Source organism: Colias philodice, chromosome 29, assembly GCF_061535455.1.
Source record: "Colias philodice isolate Cphi_HAF_F1 chromosome 29, ilColPhil1 Martin Lab GWU primary, whole genome shotgun sequence".
NCBI classification, from domain to species: domain Eukaryota; kingdom Metazoa; phylum Arthropoda; class Insecta; order Lepidoptera; family Pieridae; genus Colias; species Colias philodice.
The window spans coordinates 3,685,168-3,706,499 of record NC_143114.1 but is presented as its reverse complement, the minus strand read 5'-3'; the positions used below and the strand labels follow the sequence as shown (position 1 = coordinate 3,706,499).

The window sequence follows — 21,332 nt, the reverse complement described above, 5'->3', positions numbered from 1 at the left end:
TTTTTAAAACGTAGGTATAAATCTGGATTTTAATAAGTAGAATTTTAACTGAATGACTGACCGGTTGGCTTGGTTGGCCCTGCCTTCCAAGCCAGAGGTCGTGGGTTCGATTCACACCTGGGGCAAATATTTGTGTGATGAACATAGATGTTTGCTCTGTGTCTGGGTGTTAATGATCTATATAAGTATTTATTTAACAAGTCAATAACTGCGTTAAAAACAACCGACTTCAAACTTGCACTTGCAACATTTACAAATACAGACAAAAATGCTCATAAAATAAAAACTACAGGGCCTATCCAAATAAAATGTTTATGGGACCAATTCGACACCATCCTGCATCGAACAAAAAAAGAATCACGTAAATCGGTTCAGAAACCACGGAGTAATCGGTGTACATACAAAAAAAAAAAAAACATACCGGCCGAATTGATAACCTCCTCCTTTTTTTTGAAGTCGGTTAAAAATATGTATGTTTATCAGCCATCTGGTTTCCATAACACAAGTGAAAGTTTAGTATGGGATCAGATTGTGCCGTGTGTGAAAATTGTCCTGAAAACTGATTATCCCGACTCCACGTTCACCTGGAATAAAAATAAAATAAAATATAGTATTTGTTGCACAGTAATAAACTAATCATGTAGTTTTCTTTCGTTTTTGCAATAAGTACCTACATCATGATATAATTGTAGCAAAAGAAATTAAAAACTTTTCACTTTAAAATAAATGTAAATTATATAGTTAGGTAGGGACTGTGTAGTATATGTGTGTTTGTATGTTTTTTTTTAAACATACCGTTTCTCATATGTTAAGTAAAATTAATCCATGTTATAATTTAATTTCCCATCACTACAGTCTACAATGTACCTTATTAAATTTCAATGCATAATATCAATTATCACATTTCTTTTTATCTACCAACTCATCCATTCAAACTTCTAAGCCTGAGCGATGGAAGATTCAGTTCCTTAGGTATATATCCTTTATTAGCTGCGCTCCGGCCTCCGCGGTTTCACCCGCGTGGCTCCGCTCCTGTTGGTCTAAGTCTGATGATAACCTATAGGTAGCCTATAGCCTTTCTCGATAAATGGGCTATCTCACACCGAAATAATTTTTAAAATCGGACCAGTAGTTCCTGAGATTAACGCGTTCAAACAAACAAACTCTTCACCTTTATAATATTAGTACAGATAAAGATAAAAAATCCTTTTCTATTACACGTTAAAAAAGTACGTGGATTTTAATAAACCTCATGTCGCCACAATGTCTAGAAGACAAGGTTTACCACACCCCAAACAGTAAGTTATGGAAAGCCAAAACAATGCCGCACCAAACTTGTTAAAAAGAAGTTATCAGTTATTTCGACTAAGTACCTACTGTGCTAGGTATATATATAGACCTATACCTATAGATAGGTCTTGATACATACCTAGCACAGTACTTAGTATATACTAGAATTATAAAGCTGAATAGTTTGTTTATTATTTGATATCTCAGGAACTACGGTTCTGATTTAACTTATTTATCGTGGACTAGGGTATTTAAGTCTCGAAGTCCCATTTAGGAACGGGCTTTGCGGGTGAAAAATAAAAATTCTATTATTATTTCAATGTCAAACAATAAAACAAAAATGAAAACAGGCAACAGGTCAAAATCATTGTGTTTTTTTGTGGACTAAGTAGGGCAGTGCCCCAGAGTCCTCGAGCTTGAAGGGAGATTTTGTAAGCAAAAAATATCGATAGAACTGAACTTTCGACAATATATTCCAGTTCCAAAATAAATGTGACAGGTGACTTAGCTGGTCATGGCTTCGGGTTACGAATTAGCTAGTCAATTTTTTTTCATTGTTCTTTGAGAGGCCGTTCGTTGAGCGGTTTTTTCATTTTTGGAAGGATTTTTGCAAAATACTTGCGGATCTTCGAAAATGAAAAGTACATTTTTATAAATTAAAAGTTTAAAATTGAAAGAAAATATGTAGGTCAGTTTCTCTCGTGGATCTGTAACAGTCAATTTAATGTAATCGATTCGATTGGCCAAGTTACTGACTTATAGTATTGCTTCTTTTTAATAGATGGCGCTTGAAGTCATTTAATGTGGAAAACGAGGCTTAGTTTTGCTTCAAAGAATAATATTACTACTTATTAAGTACTAACTATGCCGCCCGATTTCACCCAAGGCCAAACTCGCGTGCAAAATCTGTATATTTTATTAAAGTATTCCTATAGCTCATGTGTCATTCTGATCTTATATATTACAGTCTTATTACAGTAAAGTTTCATCCAAATCGGTCTATTAATACATGCATCCGTTCATACTTGCAAATATTAGTAAGATTTCATAAAGATTAACATCTACAATAATTTTTACATGAATTCAAATTATGATAAAACGCCTTTTTGCTGAAAATAGCGAATAGCCTTTTTCGACCTTTGACCCCGCATTACTTCTTTTCCCGGTAACGGATCGATGAGGACATTTTTTAGATTGCATTTATGATTCCAGACATTTTTCGACTCTTTTTATCTGGTATGGATTATTGTAACTACTATAAACCTATTTGGTTTCGTTTAACCGGGCTGTAACATCCTACTTAATCTTATTTATATATAAAAATGAATCGCAAAATGTGTTGGTAAGCGCATAACTCGAGAACGGCTGAACCGATTTCGATAATTCTTTTTTTTTTATTATATTCCTAGAAGTACGAGGATGGTTCTTATGTAGAGAAAACGTAAACATGTACCACGGGCGAAGCCGGGGCGGACCGCTAGTAATCTTTATATATAAAAATGAATCGCAAAATGTGTTGGTAAGCGCATAACTCGAGAACGGCTGAACCGATTTCGATAATTCTTTTTTTATTATATTCCTTGAAGTACGAGGATGGTTCTTATGTAGAGAAAACGTAAACATGTACCACGGGCGAAGCCGGGGCGGACCGCTAGTAAAAAATAAAAATAAATAATTCCTTTATTTAACAAGACAGGATTATTACAATATGTATTTCACAATATTAATTAATTTAATATGTAATTTGATATTAATATATGTAATTATGAGATTCATTGGTTCGCGCACTAGGCGAAGCCTGTTCTGCGGTTAAAAATCCTTAGATTTATGAATTCTCTTTGAATCTTTTGATTTTTTTTTTTTATAAGTCAGGGGATGGGGTTTGGGGAGACGTTTTCATATTCAGTTTTTATATTGTATTTACTAGCTTTTGGCCCGCGGCTTCGTCCGCTTTGTATAAAACTTAATAAATTATACACTTATATTATATTACTCTTGAATCACTCTATCTATTTAAAAAAAGCCCATCAAAACCTGTAGCGTAATTTTGAAGATCTCATCATGGATATTATGTACTGATTTCTCGGATAGATTACGATTACTCAGGCTATCTGTCTTAAAAAATATTTTGTAAGACTTACTTTTGTCCATAAAAGGCCGGCAAAGCACCTGCAACACTTCTAGTGTTACAAGTGTTTATGGGCGGTGGTGACCACTTAACATCAGGTGGCCCACCTGCTCCTTTGCTTGCTCTGACATAAAATAAAGACTTAGGTAACTATATATACATATACTACTAGTGGTCCGCCCCGGCTTCGCCCGTGGTACCTACATGTTTAAACTGTCGATCGAACTGCACATGGTGTGCGAATTTTATTATAATCGGTTAAGTGGTTTAGGAGTCCATTGAGGACAAACATTGTGACACGAGATTTATATATATTAGAATAATCTGTCATGTATTCTTAATTCTTATGTACAAATCATATCTTTAAAAAAGTATTTTACTTCTAACATCTAGATCCTACTTCACCCCTCATATAAAACCATAGGTTTCTAAGTCAAAAACTAATACCTGCTTTTATAAACATATTTCCCTACCCTTACATCTGTACTACCTAGGCACATATTCCTTTTAGTCTAAAGTCTGTTATTGATTCCAAAAAAATCTCTTTACGCAGTCGCGATGTTATAAAATTTTTTATGACCTCCCTCCACCCGCTATATAGAGGGAGGTCGATATAAAATTTCTGTATTAACTTTTTCTGTTTACGTTTTTGAAGAATGTTTCTTTTGATATGTAGGTAGGTACTCTAGTAATTTGGAGCATGGGTTTGGTCTATAGTTTTCATAGGTACCTACTGTATGAAAATTGATTTATATTTTATACCTAGTATAGTAAGGTACTCATATCAATAGTTTTTTTGAAGTGAAAACTTCTTTAGCGGCGTTGGGTATAAAATCTTAAACACGTGACCTGATCGAAAAAGCGTAAGACGGATGTTTTTTTTTTAGCCCTTATACCTAGACGGATACCATTCCAAAATATCAAACATGCTGAACGTTAATAATCAAGTTTTCACTTCTGCCGGCACTCCCGGAGTGCAACCCGTCTTTTTTTATATTATTCATCCTACTAATATTATAAATGCGAATGTTTGTGAGGATGTGTCTGTGTGTGTGTTACTCTTTCACGCAAATACTACTGAACCGATTACAATGAAATTTAGCACACAGATAGAGGGTAACTTGGATTAACACATAGGATAGATTTTATCCCGGAGATCCCACGGGAACGGGAACTATGCCAGTTTTTCGTTGAAAACGTGGGCGCGCCGGCGAAGCCTAGGGCGGAAATCTAGTACCTAAATATGGCTACCTATAATATATCTTCTTATATATAAAATTCTCGTGTCACAATGTTAGTCTGCATACTCCTCCGAAACGGGTGGACCGATTCTCATGAAATTTTCTGTGCATATCGGGTAAGTCTGAGAATCGGCCAACATCTATTTTTCATATGTACCACGGGCGAAGCCGGGGCGGACCGCTAGTGTAATATATGTATAGTAAAATTTAATTTTTCGCAGCAAGCCCAAAAACAACTGCACCGATTTTCGTTGTTTTCACAAATTTAAAACGTGGTTCTCGAGTCATGTTTTCGTTAGTACGTATATAATTTGTTAAGTTTTACACAAGGGTGAAGTCGCGGCCAGAAAGCTAGTGTATTACCATTTACCTACTTATATTGAAAAGAAAATGTGAAAGTTGATAAGTTTTCTAGTTTCCATTGCTTTGCTCACTTTTACTAGATGGCGGTGTTAGATATGCCCATGTATTTATTTAGTTTTAATTGTGTACTAGCTAGCCGCCCGCGGCTTCGCCCGTGTGTTCAATAGTTTCCGTTCCCGTGGGATTTCCGGGATAAAACCTATCCTATGTGTGCTAAATTTCATTGTAATTGTTTCAGTAGTATTTGCGTGAAAAAGTAACAAACATATACATATACACATACATCCATACTTACTTTCGTTCAACATCTTAATTTTTTTTATAAATTTTCGTTTTTTTATAATATTAAGTAGGATAGGATAGGATGCTGTGCTGGCCCGATTTAGATGGTTTATTTTATCTCTTGACTTTGCTTGTTTGACTTTTAACTTTTACTATAATATTAAGTTAGTTTTTAATTTTAACCTATTGGCCAATAAATAAATAAATATTTCAGGAAAATTTTCACACACGGCAAACATCTGCAGCAACATCTATGTTCATCACACAAATATTTGCCCCGGGTGGGAATCGAACCCACGACCTCTGACTTGGAAGGCAGGGCCACTACCAACCAAGCCAACCGGTCAGAGAAAACAATAAATGAATACAATCTTTTACTTGTAAATGCTTGTAAATTTAACGTGTGCCTCGTGTAAATGTAAAAGCTTCGATGGCATTGCTCTTCATCATGGCTGTAACTTTTAATTTATGGACCTTTTTCAGCTTTTTACATAACCAAAATATACTACCTACTTATGCTAATTACTAAATCAATTTATAACAAGCATTTTAAACAGATCCAAACTGATATTAATTTAAATATTATCTGTTTCCATATTGGTTTAAAAAAATAAGATCGAAAATTTAAAAATGATGCTCGTTCCGCGTCGCAACTCAAGACGCTAGTCTAGAAAAAAATAAAATGGCCGAGGGTATGGGGAAGGGGGAGGGTTTCTCGAAGTTAGTCCAACGCCATTTCGAAAATCGATGAAGCGACGCGTGTGTGAATTTCGAATGTCTATAAAATTTTATATTTTTCATCCAGTTAAAAATGTATCTTATTACGCTAAAATAAGGTTTAAATTACGTTAGCATCGTTTGCATGTGTGAGTGTACACATGGAACACCAAAATATTATATGAGGTCGACTCCCGCCAAAATAGATTTTACAGACGCGAAGTCATTATGACAATGTAGATTGCATTTTTTTCAAAACAGGCAATGGTTCTAATTTTAATGACATTACACTTTTTTTTAATCCATACTAATATTATAAATGCGAAAGTAACTCTGTCTGTCTGTCTGTTACTCAATCACGCCTAAACTACTGAACCAATTTGCATGAAATTTGGTACGGAGATATTTTGATACCCGAGAAAGGACATAGGCTACCTTTTACTGCGAAATATGTACCACGGGCGAAGCCGGGGCGGACCTCTAGTAGTGTATAAAAAAGGGTTGTTTTCAATACTAACCACCTTGCTTGGGTTCAAAAACCTCTAGCATACATGTGTTAGAAATGGTTATTTATAAACGTAGTAATTATAATCTGTTTACATTTATTTTTGTTAAGGTACGGAGGGTTCTGGGTGGTTAGATACGAGGAATTATTTAATGTTATGGTTCTTGTTAGCCTCTCAAACTCAAACTCAAACTCAAACTTTCATTTATTCAATTAGACTACTATTTAGTAGCACTTTCGAATCGTCATTACATAGTATTTTTAACATTTACCTCTATACTCGATTACTCGGTTTCATTATACATAGCCTATTTATGAATACTAATCTATACTATATTAATTATTGATAATATTATAAAGCTGAAGAGTTTGTTTGTGTAAACGCGCTAATCTCAGGAACTACTGGTCCGACTTGAAAAATTCTTTCGATGTTAGATAGCCCATTTATCGAGGAAGGCTATACGCAATACATCATCACGCTAAGACCATGTATGGAGCCACGCGGATGAAACCATGGGGCGCAGCTAGTATTATAATAACTCTACGATAGACTAGTAAGATGGGATTATCCTGTTATCCCAATCCTACTAATGCGAAATTTTACGGTCTCAATGGTCTCAATGTTACATACATGTTTGTTACTCTTTCACGAAAATACTACTGGACGGATTTTGGTGAAACTTATACATATATGTATTTATGATTATTTTTCCGACCCAAATATCGACCAATAGAATTGCACCATTCGACGTCACGTGGTACAACCTACATGGTATTATACTGATAATTTTTTGAAAATTTTCTCTTGTCGTTGACGTCAAACTGACAGGTTCAATTCAATCAAATAAAGTCGTCAAGTTTTTCAGGAAAAATCACTCGCGCTTCGCGCTCGTGATTTTTTAACCTTGACTAGAAACTTGACTCCTTCATTTGTTTGCAACGAACCTATCGGAAAATACCCGATAATTTTGAAGCTCTTGTGGTATTATAAGTGAATAACACATTGGCTTTAGAATTTAGAAACATTCGATTTTTGTCCGCAAGTTAATACGCGCGGCAGAGTTAGTAATATTATATAGAGGAAACATTTGTGGTTTTGTATATTTGTAATGTTTCACACAGTAACTACTTGACCGATTTAAAAAAAAATTCACGAGTAGAAACTTTCTAATAGAAAGCCACATTTTCCTGAGTCAAAAATAACCTATACATTTTTGATTTTACACACATCAACAAAATTTTGGCTTTTGTATTTCATCAAATATATAAAAAATACATAAAAAACCTACCCATGCCTATAATAGCTTATTTTAGGATCTTTAATTAAGAATAATATTTTATGACATTTTTTTAATAAAAATGTAAATTTTTCGCATAGTCGTGGAAACTAGGATGATAATAATCTTCATCTTATAAAACTATTAAAAATATCCATATAAATATTGATAAAAATCTAAGTAGGTATTAATAAATCAAAGTTGAGACCACTTACATTAATTTACCGACGAAATATAGTTTCTAACTTTAAATTATTACCATTTTTTATACCATTTTCCTTGCAAGTTTTCTTATTTCTTAGTCAAAACACTTAAAAATTATGTTAGCCAAGGCACTAATAATTTGTTAATAAGCAATTAGCACCGATCTATTCGAAATTTAAAAATGCAGCACTATTTTTTAATCTCATTTCATTTTTAAATTTGAATGTGGCCAGCAACTTTTTTATACACGACAAAGGTTGTCTCAAAAAAGTTTAAAAATCATGACGAAGGTTTATTGAAAAAAGTTTGTATATAATGTTTATTTCCATGAAACCAATAAGGCAGTAAATTAAAATGCAACTGTATCTCATGGTGCAACTAGCACCGACCGTTATGTGAGAACTGGGCGCGCTGATTTTCCCATCTTTATCTATGTAAACGATTAATTCTTGAGATTTAATAGCTAGTTTTTGCCGGTGACTTTGTCTGTTAAGAGAAATTGTATGAATATTGAGTTCTAGCGGTTGTTATTAGTTGTATAGCAAGTAGGTATACGGCACCAGCAAAGCAAGTATCGATGATTGTAATAAGTTTATTTAAGGAATAAATAAACATTTATTTTAATGCGATTTGTTAGTTTCATTTTTTAATCCCAACGATTCGTGCCTATTATTCGCTTTGTAGGGAGCTCGAGCGTGGACAGAAGACTCGTAGGAAGAATACCTACTACGGTAAAAATCAGATTACAAATTATGCTAGCTAATTAGAATGTAAGTAAACCTTCTATAAAATGAGAATTAATAAAATCTATCCCTATTAATACTATAAGTGCGAAAAAAAGGGGTAAGTAGGTACTAGACTTTCTAATTAAAATCACAATAGGTATCTAAGAATGCTAGTGGGAGGAGGAACGGAAACAAATTGCCTAAATATGGACAAATAACTTTTGTATAGCTTAGCTTCAATATAAAAATGCAATCCTACTCTAAATTGCATTTCTCGCAAATAAAATATGTTATCAATGGTCTCCCGTTTCAAGTTTGACCTCGACCACGCACACAAAACCACCCAACACACACACATAGGTAATTGCTGTAAATGTAATTTCATTTGTCACCCGTTCTAAAATCATTTAAATTGTTCAAATTCGAATTTCAAAACGCAATTAGCATAGACATTTCATGAATGAGTAAATTCTTTGGTGGTATTGGCAAAAACAATTGATGAAATATGTGAAATATTATGATACTAAAAATTTCCTCAGTATTGGGTTCAAAATTGTCGCGACGCAGTGAAATAAATCCAATAATTCTAAGAATAGAGCGAGCGCAAAAACATGCTGCAATTATAAGTAATTTGAGTAATAACGTATTTAAGGGTGGTTAGATACGAGGCGGGTTTTGGAAACGCAACGGTTATTTATTTATTTACACTTTATTGTGCTGGCACTATACAAGTAAATCCTTAGTTAAAACTTATAACTAGTTCAGCGCGAGTGATCTCTTCCAGTTGTTATTAGTCGTAAGAAAATTATACCTAATATAAGTAAGACTAATATTTAAGACGATACACAAAAAAAAATCCACTGCTTGGCGGGCGGAGTCTAATAGCTCGCTATCGCGAACGCGGGTGTGCGCGAAGTCATTCTTGCATAGTTACTCGCCGCGCTGCCGCTGGCCGACTCGGGACAAACATGTATGGAGTCGTCATACAGTTATAATATTGTTAAGTATACATATATTTAATTGTTGATTTATTGGTTTTATTTTCTTGCTTATAAACACAAAATTATCTTCTTTTTAACAACTACTTAGACATTATTAATAATTATTAATTATTATTATTTCGTAATGTTTACTTTATTACAAAATAATACAGGTTATAAATAATCTTTAAAATAACAAAAAATATTGTTACTCTGAAAAAATGAAATGGTACCTAATTACGCGGACTACTGAATTGATTTAGATAGAATTTGATGCTGACGTAGATATTACATCATGCCCAGAAATGAAAGGTACTATTTCTGAAAGAAGTTATAAACCCTAATTCTTCTCAGTCAAAGTCAAGAGTGGAAGATATCGCTAATACAGTAAAACTGATGCGAAACTTTGGATGTTAATTTGTATATTTTTTTGTTAGTTGTTACTTAATCACGTCAAGACTACATTACCAATTTTGATAAAATATAGCTAATTGCCTGGATTTACACATAGGATACTTTTTATCCGAACTGAACACTTCTGTGGGATAAAACAGGATTCACGATATAACCTAATTCCACGCGGGCAAAGCCGCGGTCGGAATGATATTTTTTTAAATAAAAAAATTGTTTAAAAAAAACACAAAATATATTGACGCATGTATTTATTTTTTGCACTCTATTATAATTGTAATTATTCATTACAAATAATCAAAATAAAATAGCCAGAACAAAGTTAGGCCCTGGTAGGATAGGTAGGCAGGTACAGCAATGTGAGACGAACACTGGCTTATTTATACCAATAATAATGTATTATAAACATTAAATTAAGTTTACTTTCTAACAACAAAAATACATAATATTAGCTAATGTGAAAACGAATCAACCAATCATCCCACAACAATGAAATGTGTACACAAATATTCATCCAAATCGGTTCATGTGATTAGGAGGAGTGATTGCAGCGCCATCCTCCGGGCCCAATTGTGTTTCCAGATCACCCAGGAACTCAATTTAATATACTTACACAAAATTTTTCGAAATGAAAACTCACATTACTATGTAAATATGAATATAAACTGGTTTTAGTACTAAGCAATTTCCCGCACAGGTGTAGTAAGTATAAATGAAATAAATATCAACATCAAATTCTTTATACAACATACTTATCTACCACCTACTAAGAAATTCTTGAAATTTTTTCGTATTTTTTTAAAATATAATACTACTCCAACGAGCTCCTGTTCCATAATTCCATATTACATCCACCATACTTCCACTAAGTTCACCATGATTTTTTATTTCTTTGCACTTTGTTGCTTTTTGCTAAAAATGGAATCATGCGATAAAACCAGTAGAGCGTTGATAACATACATTTTTGACTGAATAAAGGTACTTACGAAGGAGTGGGTTCACATTGTGAACAATCAGTGGGTTTATTTTCCTTCTGGATTCCGGATTTCTGAAAAGATTATTTATGCTATAAATGAAAAAATCTTACACATTCGTTATGTACTTAAAACAGGGGTACATATCAAACATCGTCTATAATACAATTATCATCAAATTTAAAATAAAACCAACTTACTTCATTAATTTGTTCCAATTGTAAGCATTCTTTTTCCTCCAACCTTTATGTTTCTTCTTCTTATTTTCTTTATTGTCCCCATTTGTCTCATTTTGTCTTATCGTGTTGTCACCCTTTTTTACGATTGCGCAAGCGACACAAGTTCCCCGTGTGACGGCCGTAGCGGGAATGACTCGTGCAGCGATCGGGGTAGGAAGGTACAGGGCGGCTCTCGCTATATTGGCTGGTCAGGCGCTAATTTCAAGTATTTCTTGTTTATTTCAAAACCATCGCATATTTCAAAATTCTAAATCGGTAGACGTATAGGTTGTATATTTTATAGTTAATATCCAAAAAGTCGTAACTTTACGTTTGTTATTTTGAAGATGCCAGAGATTAAAAAAAAATAACAATGAGAACTTTGTATTTTTTTTCTATCGAGAAAATATCATGGAATCATGTTTCTAAAACGGTAGACGTATTGTGTTACTATTGAACTTTCTTGTCAAGAATTTTCATCACGACAACTTTAATAATATAAAAATTACGAAGGTTTAAAAAGGGCCGTAAATGTTAGAAAAATTAATTCATCACCTTAAGATCTATTGCATTTAACTATGGTACCGATTTTGATGATATGTACATGCATTGTTTCATAGTTTGAAGTAAATGGAGGCACTATAAATAGACTTATTATTGTTGATGTAGAAACCAGACCTCAGAACCGTTTTGAAGGAATTTCTATGGAACCAACTAGAATGTATAAATCTTTCAAACATAATATAATTTTGTAAATCCGGTTATAAATGAGTTTGTTCTGAGATAAAAATGATCATATCTATCTAGTTGTACTAAATTATACGTTGTGGGTAAATTTTATTATGATTTCTTTAGAATTTTTTTTTAATGATATCCATACTGAAAAAGGAATCGGTTTTTACATGAGAATGGGCGAAAGCGATAACTCTGGGTATAAGGCTTTTGCCAAGTTTGATGAGGGGACTAAAGGAAGGGCTGGGCAATGAAACGGTAAGAAAAAGATGTGGCCTACACGAGCCTTCGGCTCCCCCCATAACATTTATATGTACTAGTATAATTTCACATGCTACTATTTCAGGCCGATTTTCTATGGGGCTAGTAACTTACAGGTGAGAACTGGTCCAATTCGTGCCGAAGCGCTATTCTTAAGAAAGTATTTTCCTTTGTAAAACTAACTGACTACTAGTCTAAAGAGTATTTGGACCCTTTATTATACTATCATCAAGACCCGACGTCGTACGAATGTACATGTAATCTGCAATTAATCATATAAATAGTTGCAGTCAAATAAAACAGAGGAACAATTATTGTTGTAAGTTGGGTGATTGGATAACATAATTAATTAAATATAATGAATTTCTGAATTATATACAATAAGTAAAAAAATGCAAATTTATTCGACAGTTACTTATTAGTTTACTTAGCATACTGGTAACACTAGGTCACTCACTTAGCATTTTATTTCTGCGTATATCTATTTATAGCTTTCTCTGAGATTGTTTCCACGTGTATATATAAATTAAATATTAATGAACCGATTGAAAAACAAATACGAAACATGCGAAATAAAATTATTAGCTGATCTCAGTATATTTTATATACCTAAACTTGGAAACATCTTTTGCGATGTCGATTGAGAATCAAATAAAATGTATCTTCATTCCAAATAAAAATAATGTATACCTATTACTTCTTATAACAACAGCCACGCTTTCGATATTGTAAATAAAATGTTTTAATTTAGTTATTAATGATCGAATGTACGGAAATACATAATTATCAGAAGCAAAGAAATAAAGTGAATTTTTCTCTTCGCTTCACAAAATCTCAAATGGCCAGCTCATACTAATGATGAATTTATAATACATATAACTTGGTTTATTTTTATTTTGAATATTATATAATATGTATATTAAAACGATTTAAATGCCACGACAAAAAACATAAAATAGATGGAAACTTATAGTCAACGTTGCATTGTGAATTGTAATAAATAGAAATAAAATCAATGAAAATTTAAAGACTTTATTTAAAACATCATTTAAATTATATAATTCATAATCTATTTGTTTTTAGGCATGTATTGATATCACGCATTTTAACATTTATACAACCTAATAAAATATTGTATATCATATAGAAAATACATGTAAACATCGTTACAAAAACATAACTGTGTAATTATTTACATTTATATGCCTACTAGAGGTCCGCCCCGGCTTCGCCCGTGGTATTTCGCAATAAAAGGTAGCCTATGTCCTTTCTCGGGTATCAAAATATCTCCATACCAAATTTCATGCAAATTGGTTCAGTAGTTTAGGCGTGATTGATTAACAGACAGACAGACAGAGTAACTTTCGCATTTATAATATTAAGTACGGATTATCTGAGCCTGTATAATATTTAAAATTAATATAACGTGCGAGTAGCATACCATAAATCTTCACCATATAGGAGATTTTCTGTACGTTTGTAATGAATGTTCTCAAAAACTACTTACCCAATTTGAAAATTCTTTCACCTCGAGTGACAAAGCAATTTTTATATTTTTCTAACCGACTTTCAAACACAAAAAGGAAGAGGTTCCATGTTTGTCTGTACTACCTACTCCAACAAAACAATTAGAATTAAGCGCGTCACACACGGTGAAGATACTATAATATTTTATCTTAAGATACTGTAATAAGTAGGTATAAATATAACGAATGACCCACAAAATTTCGGGTCATTTGTAACAGGATGGCGGTTCTACAGGGGTCTTAGTACGCTATGACAAAAAGAAAAATGATGGTCAGAACGCTGATACCGGATACCTTAAGATACTGTAATATATTAAAATAGTACAGTAGCTTAAGATAAAATATTATAGTATCTTCACCGTGTGTGACGCGCTTTAGAGTCTCGAATATTCCCCGCCCTCCCTCCCAGTGACGCCATGTTTGCCATGTGCGTAATTGTTTTGGTCACAGGTTTTGGTGGAGTAGAATGTCAAACGATATATTCGACACTTATTGTAAAGTGATTTTAATTAGCTATAATTAAGTACATATAAAAAAAATACCTACCATATAATAAGAGCACTCACTATAATCACTGTAAAGAGCTCAATTTTTTTATGGACTCAATTCACTTCCTTTACAAATAAAAAAAAACGAATAAAATTCCAATGTGTGTTAGTGCCAAACACAATAATCTATTTGATCACTCTAAATTTGAAATAATAAAAATTTACATTGCTATTATTTTATGAATTTTGTAAGTGACCAAAATGTCAGCCCACTAATTCAGAAACAACTTTTTATAATAATAAATTATATCAAATCAATTGAACTTGACGATTCGTAATGACTATAATCGGAAATTTTATATAATATTATGTTTTGATCTCAGGAAATTTATACACATCTACCTTCATTTTAGCAAGTTACTAATTGACAAATTTTCGCAAGTAGCGTCTAATACATATTCAAATAACATTCCAACATCAATTTATCGAAAGAATAACAACGGTAAAAAAGTAAAATGATAATATTTAACGTAATATTTATAATTTATTTTCCACTAGGATTCCGCCCGCGGCTTCGCCCGCGCAGTCAAAGAAAAACCCGCATTGTTCCCGTTCCCGTGGGATTTACGGGATTGCGTCATTTTCCCAGGATAAAAAGTAGCCTATGTCCTTTCTCGGTTATCAAAATCTCCATACCAAATTTCATGAAAATTGGTTCAGTAGTTTAGACGTCATTGAGTAACAGACAGACAGACATATTTACTTTCGCATTTATAATTTTATAACTAATACATATTAGCACATACTTAGTATTATTTAAATTAAAAGTAATACAACATTCGATAAACTCATTAAAGAATAACTCAAAAACAATTCATCGCAATTAAGTACACGCATTAACTAATTAAAACGCTATGCGTTAAAAACCCTAATCGAACGCGTAGAGCATTTTACAATTACAAAAACGTATAAAAAGCAAAACGAATTCCATTTAGTAATGGCCAGTTTCTATTTTCTAAATCTTAACATGAAAATTATAACTGTACTTCTAAGGGCATTAAAAAGTAAACGCGGGCATGACTCGAACAAAATATTAAATGAATTTTTAGATTATTGATTCCAAGTCGGTGACTATACAATTTTTATGTAATAAAAACGCACACACAACCAATGTTAGACACGAACTACACATACGGGAAGTCACGCACACAAACATAGAATTACATAGAAAAACAGCCGTTCTCCTATCACAGCTATATGTATAGAAAAAACTCAAAATACTATGGCTTCGGCTTATTTCTTGATAGGAAAGTGAAACGGTAAAGTACGAAGACGGAAAGGTCATAAGATCTAGTTTCCTTCACATCGATTATACTTCTATCCCATTCTCGCATCCGACCGCTTTCGAGTTTTCCCGTACTCCAACTCAAAATACGCCAAAAATTACGTCGAGGCAAAATTCGAAAACAGTGTGTCGCGTTTCTGTCTACAGTTACCGCGCGCCAGCACCATTTATTATTTGGAATTTTCCAATTCACTGATTATTTTGCCATTCGTAAGTTTTACAAACAAATTCGTATCCGTTTAGCATTTTTTTCGCAAGTTGCGCCAAATATGAAAGTCGTAAGCCGAGTCGATAAGGTCGTTTTTGGTTCGCCGGCTGAAGATAATCCGGCCAATTTAAAAACACTACACCGGAACCGCCTAACATAACTTACATTTGACATTTGAAATCGGCCGTAGTATCATAGAAAATTCTGACAGTTCCGAACCATCACAAGAATAATGTCGTTTTTATTATATTTTTTGATAAATTATTATTCTAGTTTCGATCCGGCGGTGATACAACGGCCTTATCGATTTTCCTATTTAGCGCACCACAGTTTATTGTACTTTTTCGAAAGGTCTACGTTTGTGTGTCTAGCCGCTTTCAAAAATTATTTAAGTGTTTTCTCAACGGGTACAGACGTCGAATGCGTTCTCGTAAATTGGTAGTAATTCGATTCATTACCGTGTTAAATATCTTGTTGGAATATGGGTTAGCAAGAGGAGGAATTATGTGACAGTGATTTTATGGTGTGTGTGTGGTGAAAATTGTTTTTACTATTTTGTACATTCCAATCGTGAAAGTGTTATGTTTAGTGCGTACGGATGCCGATACCCTGTTTGAATCTTGGATGCATCGTGATTCGCCTCACATACTTACATTACTTGTAAGTAAATTTATACTTGGCCACTACTGGTGTATTGATTAGAAAATTAAATATAAACTGGACCAAACAGGGTCAAAGTCCCCGAACAGTTGTTGATTTTCAACTGTTTCATTTTGTTATCAAATTATAACTTCGACTTGTAATATTTTTAATCATTAACAAATAACAGTAGCAAACAATGTGATACCAAAAAAATTCCATTATTTACGTTTTATTTTTCATTTATCTGTGTTTATTATGATTGTGGCATGAGTACGATTAAATTACAAAAATATAAAATTAAAGTACCTATTCTCGTCTCGTTAATATATAAATTAACGCTATTTTACATAGGTACATACTGTTATAATTATATACTATATAAAATGCAGCAAATATTGAATTTAAAATTTTAATAACATCCTTAGGTAATAATCGTTTATCAAATTTATTATGGAAATGTAGGTAATTACTAAGTGTTAGTCACGCAAAATTTTGCCAAAATATGTAAATTATAAGAACACGTATGGGTATTCAAAAATAATCTCTATTGTAAATCGGAAAAATCTCGTTTGATGAAAATAATTTAACATATTTTTATTCCATATTGCATATTTTGAGTTAGTTGTTGCTAGAAAAGTCTAGTATTAGTTTAAAAATAACTAAATTTATTACTTAAGATATTTTCTTTAACTGGTTTTGTTAGTTTTTTGCACTGTAAAGGAACAATTTTCACTTCCTTCCATAGAATAATTATCTCCTCTTACTTCCTGTGAATATTAAAATGTAGTTGGAATTGAATTGGGTTGTCTACAGCAATATTTAGAATTTCTGGAATAATTTTAAATGTTTCAACTTAGATAGCCTAATTTTTCTCAAACTCAAGATACCTAGTTGATGACTAAAAAGGAATTTTGAAATTTCTCCCAATTTTAATTTGATAATAATTTCAGCTGAAACTTCATAGTTCTTCAGTACAACCTGTATTTTTATAGTCTATAAAGAAATAATAGTAAAAACTATTTTTTTACACTTTGGGTTATGTAAATCTCAACTTGTATTTGATCCTAACGTCTATGCACATTAGAAGAGGAATTTTCGAAATTTCTATTCGTTTTTATGTTTTTGAATATCCAATAGGTCTCATGAATGAAAATCCTAGATACTGTAGAATGTTCTGACCTAGATTTTGGTTTTAGCGTTCCGGGATCAATTTCTTCCTGGTTTCCATTATTTTATAGTTTATAGTTAGTTATATATATATACACTACTCAAAACAAAATAGGGCCCACCCTGATTTTTTGCTGTGTTGTAAAAACTCTTCACTTTTTTCTTATTTTATGAATGGGTATAAACGAACAAGGTGTAGGACAATTGTTTTAACGTAAACTTAAGCAAAAATTAGCGATTTTATGAAAATTATGCAAAATTAACAGTATTAGAGAAAAATTGCACAAATAAGACAAATGACAAAAGTTTCAATAAAACCTTTATTAACAAAAAAAATCTGGTTTATTTTGTAATTAGTAGCGTGTGGGACCCCCTCTGCTCCGTATACACTCTCTCAGCCTATCTGGGACACTTTCAATCAAATGGGTTACATTTTCGTCAGGTATTTGCTCCCAACAGACTTTAAGAGCATTTATGAGATCTTGTTGGCTGTTTACGCTGCTGAAATTTGCTTTGACGCTCCTTTTTAATTGATCCTACATATGCTCTATTGGATTGAGGTCAGGACTCATGGCTGGCCACGGCAGAACTCTTATATTGGCATCAGAGAGTGCTCTTTGAGTGATACGGGCTGTATGTGGGCGGGCATTATCTTGCATTAAGACGAATTCTTCGCCAATTCTTTGTGAAAATGGGATCACGTGAGGCCGGATGACCCGTTCGACATAGGTAGTAGCAGTCACGGTACCTCCATCAAGAACTACGAGCTCCGTTTTGCCATGTAGGCTTATGCCGCCCCACACCATGACGCTTGGACCTCCAAATCGGTCTGTTCCGTGGACACAAGGTTCAGAAAAACGTTCACCTTCCCTTCTCCATACACGCACTCGACGATCGTCACTTAAAAACTTCACTTTAGTTTCGTCCGTAAACAGTACTGTCCCCCAGTTATCCATAGACCAGTCTGAGTGATCACGAGCAAACCTTAATCGTGCTGCACGATGAGCACTTGTCATTTTCAGTCGAACAGCGCGAGTTCTGGACCTTTGGCCACCTTCATGAAGTCGATTCCGAATGGTTTGATCACTCACTCGCGTGCCAGTAGATTGCCGCAGTTGATTTTGTAAGGCACGGGCGGTTACCGTCCGCTGCCGACGCGCTGTTAGTCTGATGTACCGGTCCTCTTGGGCTGTTGTAGCCCGAGTACTTCCTGTTCCACGTCTTCTAGCAACACTACCTGTCTCTTGATAACGATCCCAAGCATTTCGGATAGCTCGACGTGACACACCAAGACGTATAGCCACCGACCTCTGAGAATTTCCTTCTTGAAGCAAAGCAACCGCTCTTGCTGCCGTTTCCATATCCATATGAACGCGAGATCCAGGCATAATAATCACGAATAATACCGAAACCAAATTAAACTTTAAAAAATAACGATGTGCTACAGTAACATTCAGAATGAGACTTTGAACACAAGTGATTGAGAATTTGGAAAGAACGTGATTTTGAAACATTTAACTTTTTCTGGTTACCCACTTGAGAATAACATTAAAAAGAATAGTTAAAACAGCAATAAAGTTTCGTTAACATGTCAACAACGTAAGGGAATACTCAAGTACCCCAATAACTACCCTATAAATTACGTGTAGGCAAAACTTTGAGATAAGTGTAGGTGGGCCCTATTTTGTTTTGAGTAGTGTATATATATATATAGGAATAATTCCCACCCTTTAGAGGGAGAGCAGTATAGCAGTTTATTTTTTGTTAGTACGGGCATGTCTCCAGGATTATGTTTGACTAGCTGCTCCCCGCGGTTTCACCCCCGTGGCTTCGCTCCTGTTGGTCGTAGCGTGATGATATATAGCCTATAACCTTCCGCGATAAATGAGCTTTCTAACACGGAAAGAATTTTTTAAATCGGACCAGTAGTTCCCGAGATTAGCACGAACAAACAAACAATCAAACTCTTCAGCTTTATAATATTAGTATAGATTAAGAAGAAAATGTTTAAGTTCTTTTTCATCCCTGATCACTTATTTTATCTATTACAGGAATAGTTACAGGAATCAAAAACATATTATTCCAGGAAATAATTTATTTTTTGCTGAATTTCAGCTGAATTGATTCAGCAGTTTTTGCATGCAAAAAACATCTTTAGATCTGAAAAACTTGAACTGAATTATCCCTATTAATATTATAAATGCGAAAGTAACTCTGTTTGTCTGTCTGTTACACTTTCCCGCTTAAACCTCTCAACAGATTTTGATGAAATTTGGCATTAGACAATCTTTAGACCCTGAGGAAGAACATAGGCACCTTTTATCAAAACACCACGCGGGCGAAGCCGCGGGCGGAAGCTAGTTGTTATTAAAAGAACATTTAAAAGGCATAGATAACTAATAACTTGAAATATAATTAAGCAAAAAGAAAACTGTTATCCTACATGAATACTTAAATAAAAATATACATTAAAATCATTTAAATAACAGTTTGGATTGTAACTGTATTAAAAATTTTCCTTCCACATTGTTATACTTATGTAAATGTTAAGTTTTCTAAATTAAATATTTAATTATTATATAAATTAATAACTTCCTTTTTGCTCATAATTAAAACATTATATTAAGTTATTCGCGTTGAAATTATATTTTTATGTAAATATTCTGGTTTTTTTTTCAATTCAACGATGTAGGGATATTGGCCCATGGCCCTTAGTGGGGACATTTAGCTGACAAACTAGTCTTAAAGAAGTTTTGTATTAATTTTGTCTCCATACTGGGGTATGGGGCTGTACATAGGGTGTAAATATTTCGGTTTTTTTAATCAACTATGTAGGGATATTGGCACATGGCCCTTAGTGGGGCATTTAGCTGATAAACTAATATTAAAGATTTGTCTTAATCTTGAGCCAGTACTGGGGTATGGGGTATGGTATGTATGTATGTATTTTTACATAAGGTGTAAATATTAGGGATATTGGCCCATGGCCTTTAGTGAGGTGTACATGAGGTTGTATAAATCTTAAATTAAGTTTTTGTCTTATTTGTGGGGTATGGGGCAGATGCATTTCATGTCTCTTTCACTGATCTATTTTTAATCTGTACTAATACATATTATAAAGCTGAAGAGTTTGTTTGTTTGAACACGCTAATCTCAGGAACTACTGGTCGGATTTGAAGAACTCTTAAAGGGCTGGATTTATTTCACAACATGTTTTAATGATTTGATTTCACAATTTTCACAGCTTTCTGTTCATCTTTAGAGTTGTGTTTGTTATTCTAAAAATATGTACATACTAGCATTCCGCCCGCGGCTTTGTCCGCGTTTTCAAAGAAAAATCCGCAATGTTCCCGTTCCTGTGGGATTCCTGGGATAAAGACTATCCTATGTCTTAATCCAAGTAACCCTCTATTTGTGTGCTCAATTTCATTGTAATCGGTTCAGTAGTATTTGCGTGAAAGAGTAACAAACATGCATACACACAAATACATCCATCCTCGCAAACTTTCGCATTTGTAATAATATTATGTAGTAGAGTAGTAGGAAGTTAGATGCATGGTTCCCTGCTGTAGGTACATGAGTAGCCGGATTTAGAATTCTACACAAAAATCGCGCCCATACTTTTGAAAATCTTTGGTTAGGTCATGG

General features: G+C 33.5%; 1 protein-coding gene and 1 long non-coding RNA gene across 3 annotated transcripts in view; one reads left to right on the top strand and one right to left on the bottom strand.

Moving 5' to 3' along the window:
• Positions 1 to 10,361: 10,361 nt before the first annotated feature.
• LOC149475878 (uncharacterized) lies at positions 10,362 to 11,852 on the bottom strand. Its single transcript, XR_016318020.1, has 2 exons — positions 11,110 to 11,852; positions 10,362 to 11,035 (listed from the first exon to the last, which is right to left on the bottom strand). It is a non-coding gene; the product is annotated as an uncharacterized LOC149475878 (long non-coding RNA).
• A 4,185-nt stretch (positions 11,853 to 16,037) lies between these two features.
• LOC149475876 (uncharacterized) overlaps positions 16,038 to 21,332 on the top strand; it is a 69,316-nt gene continuing 64,021 nt past the window's right edge. For both annotated transcript variants that reach the window (XM_089712813.1, XM_089712812.1), the window contains exon 1: positions 16,038 to 16,535. The gene's annotated coding sequence lies outside the window, so the exon portion shown is untranslated. The remainder of the gene's footprint in view (positions 16,536 to 21,332) is intronic.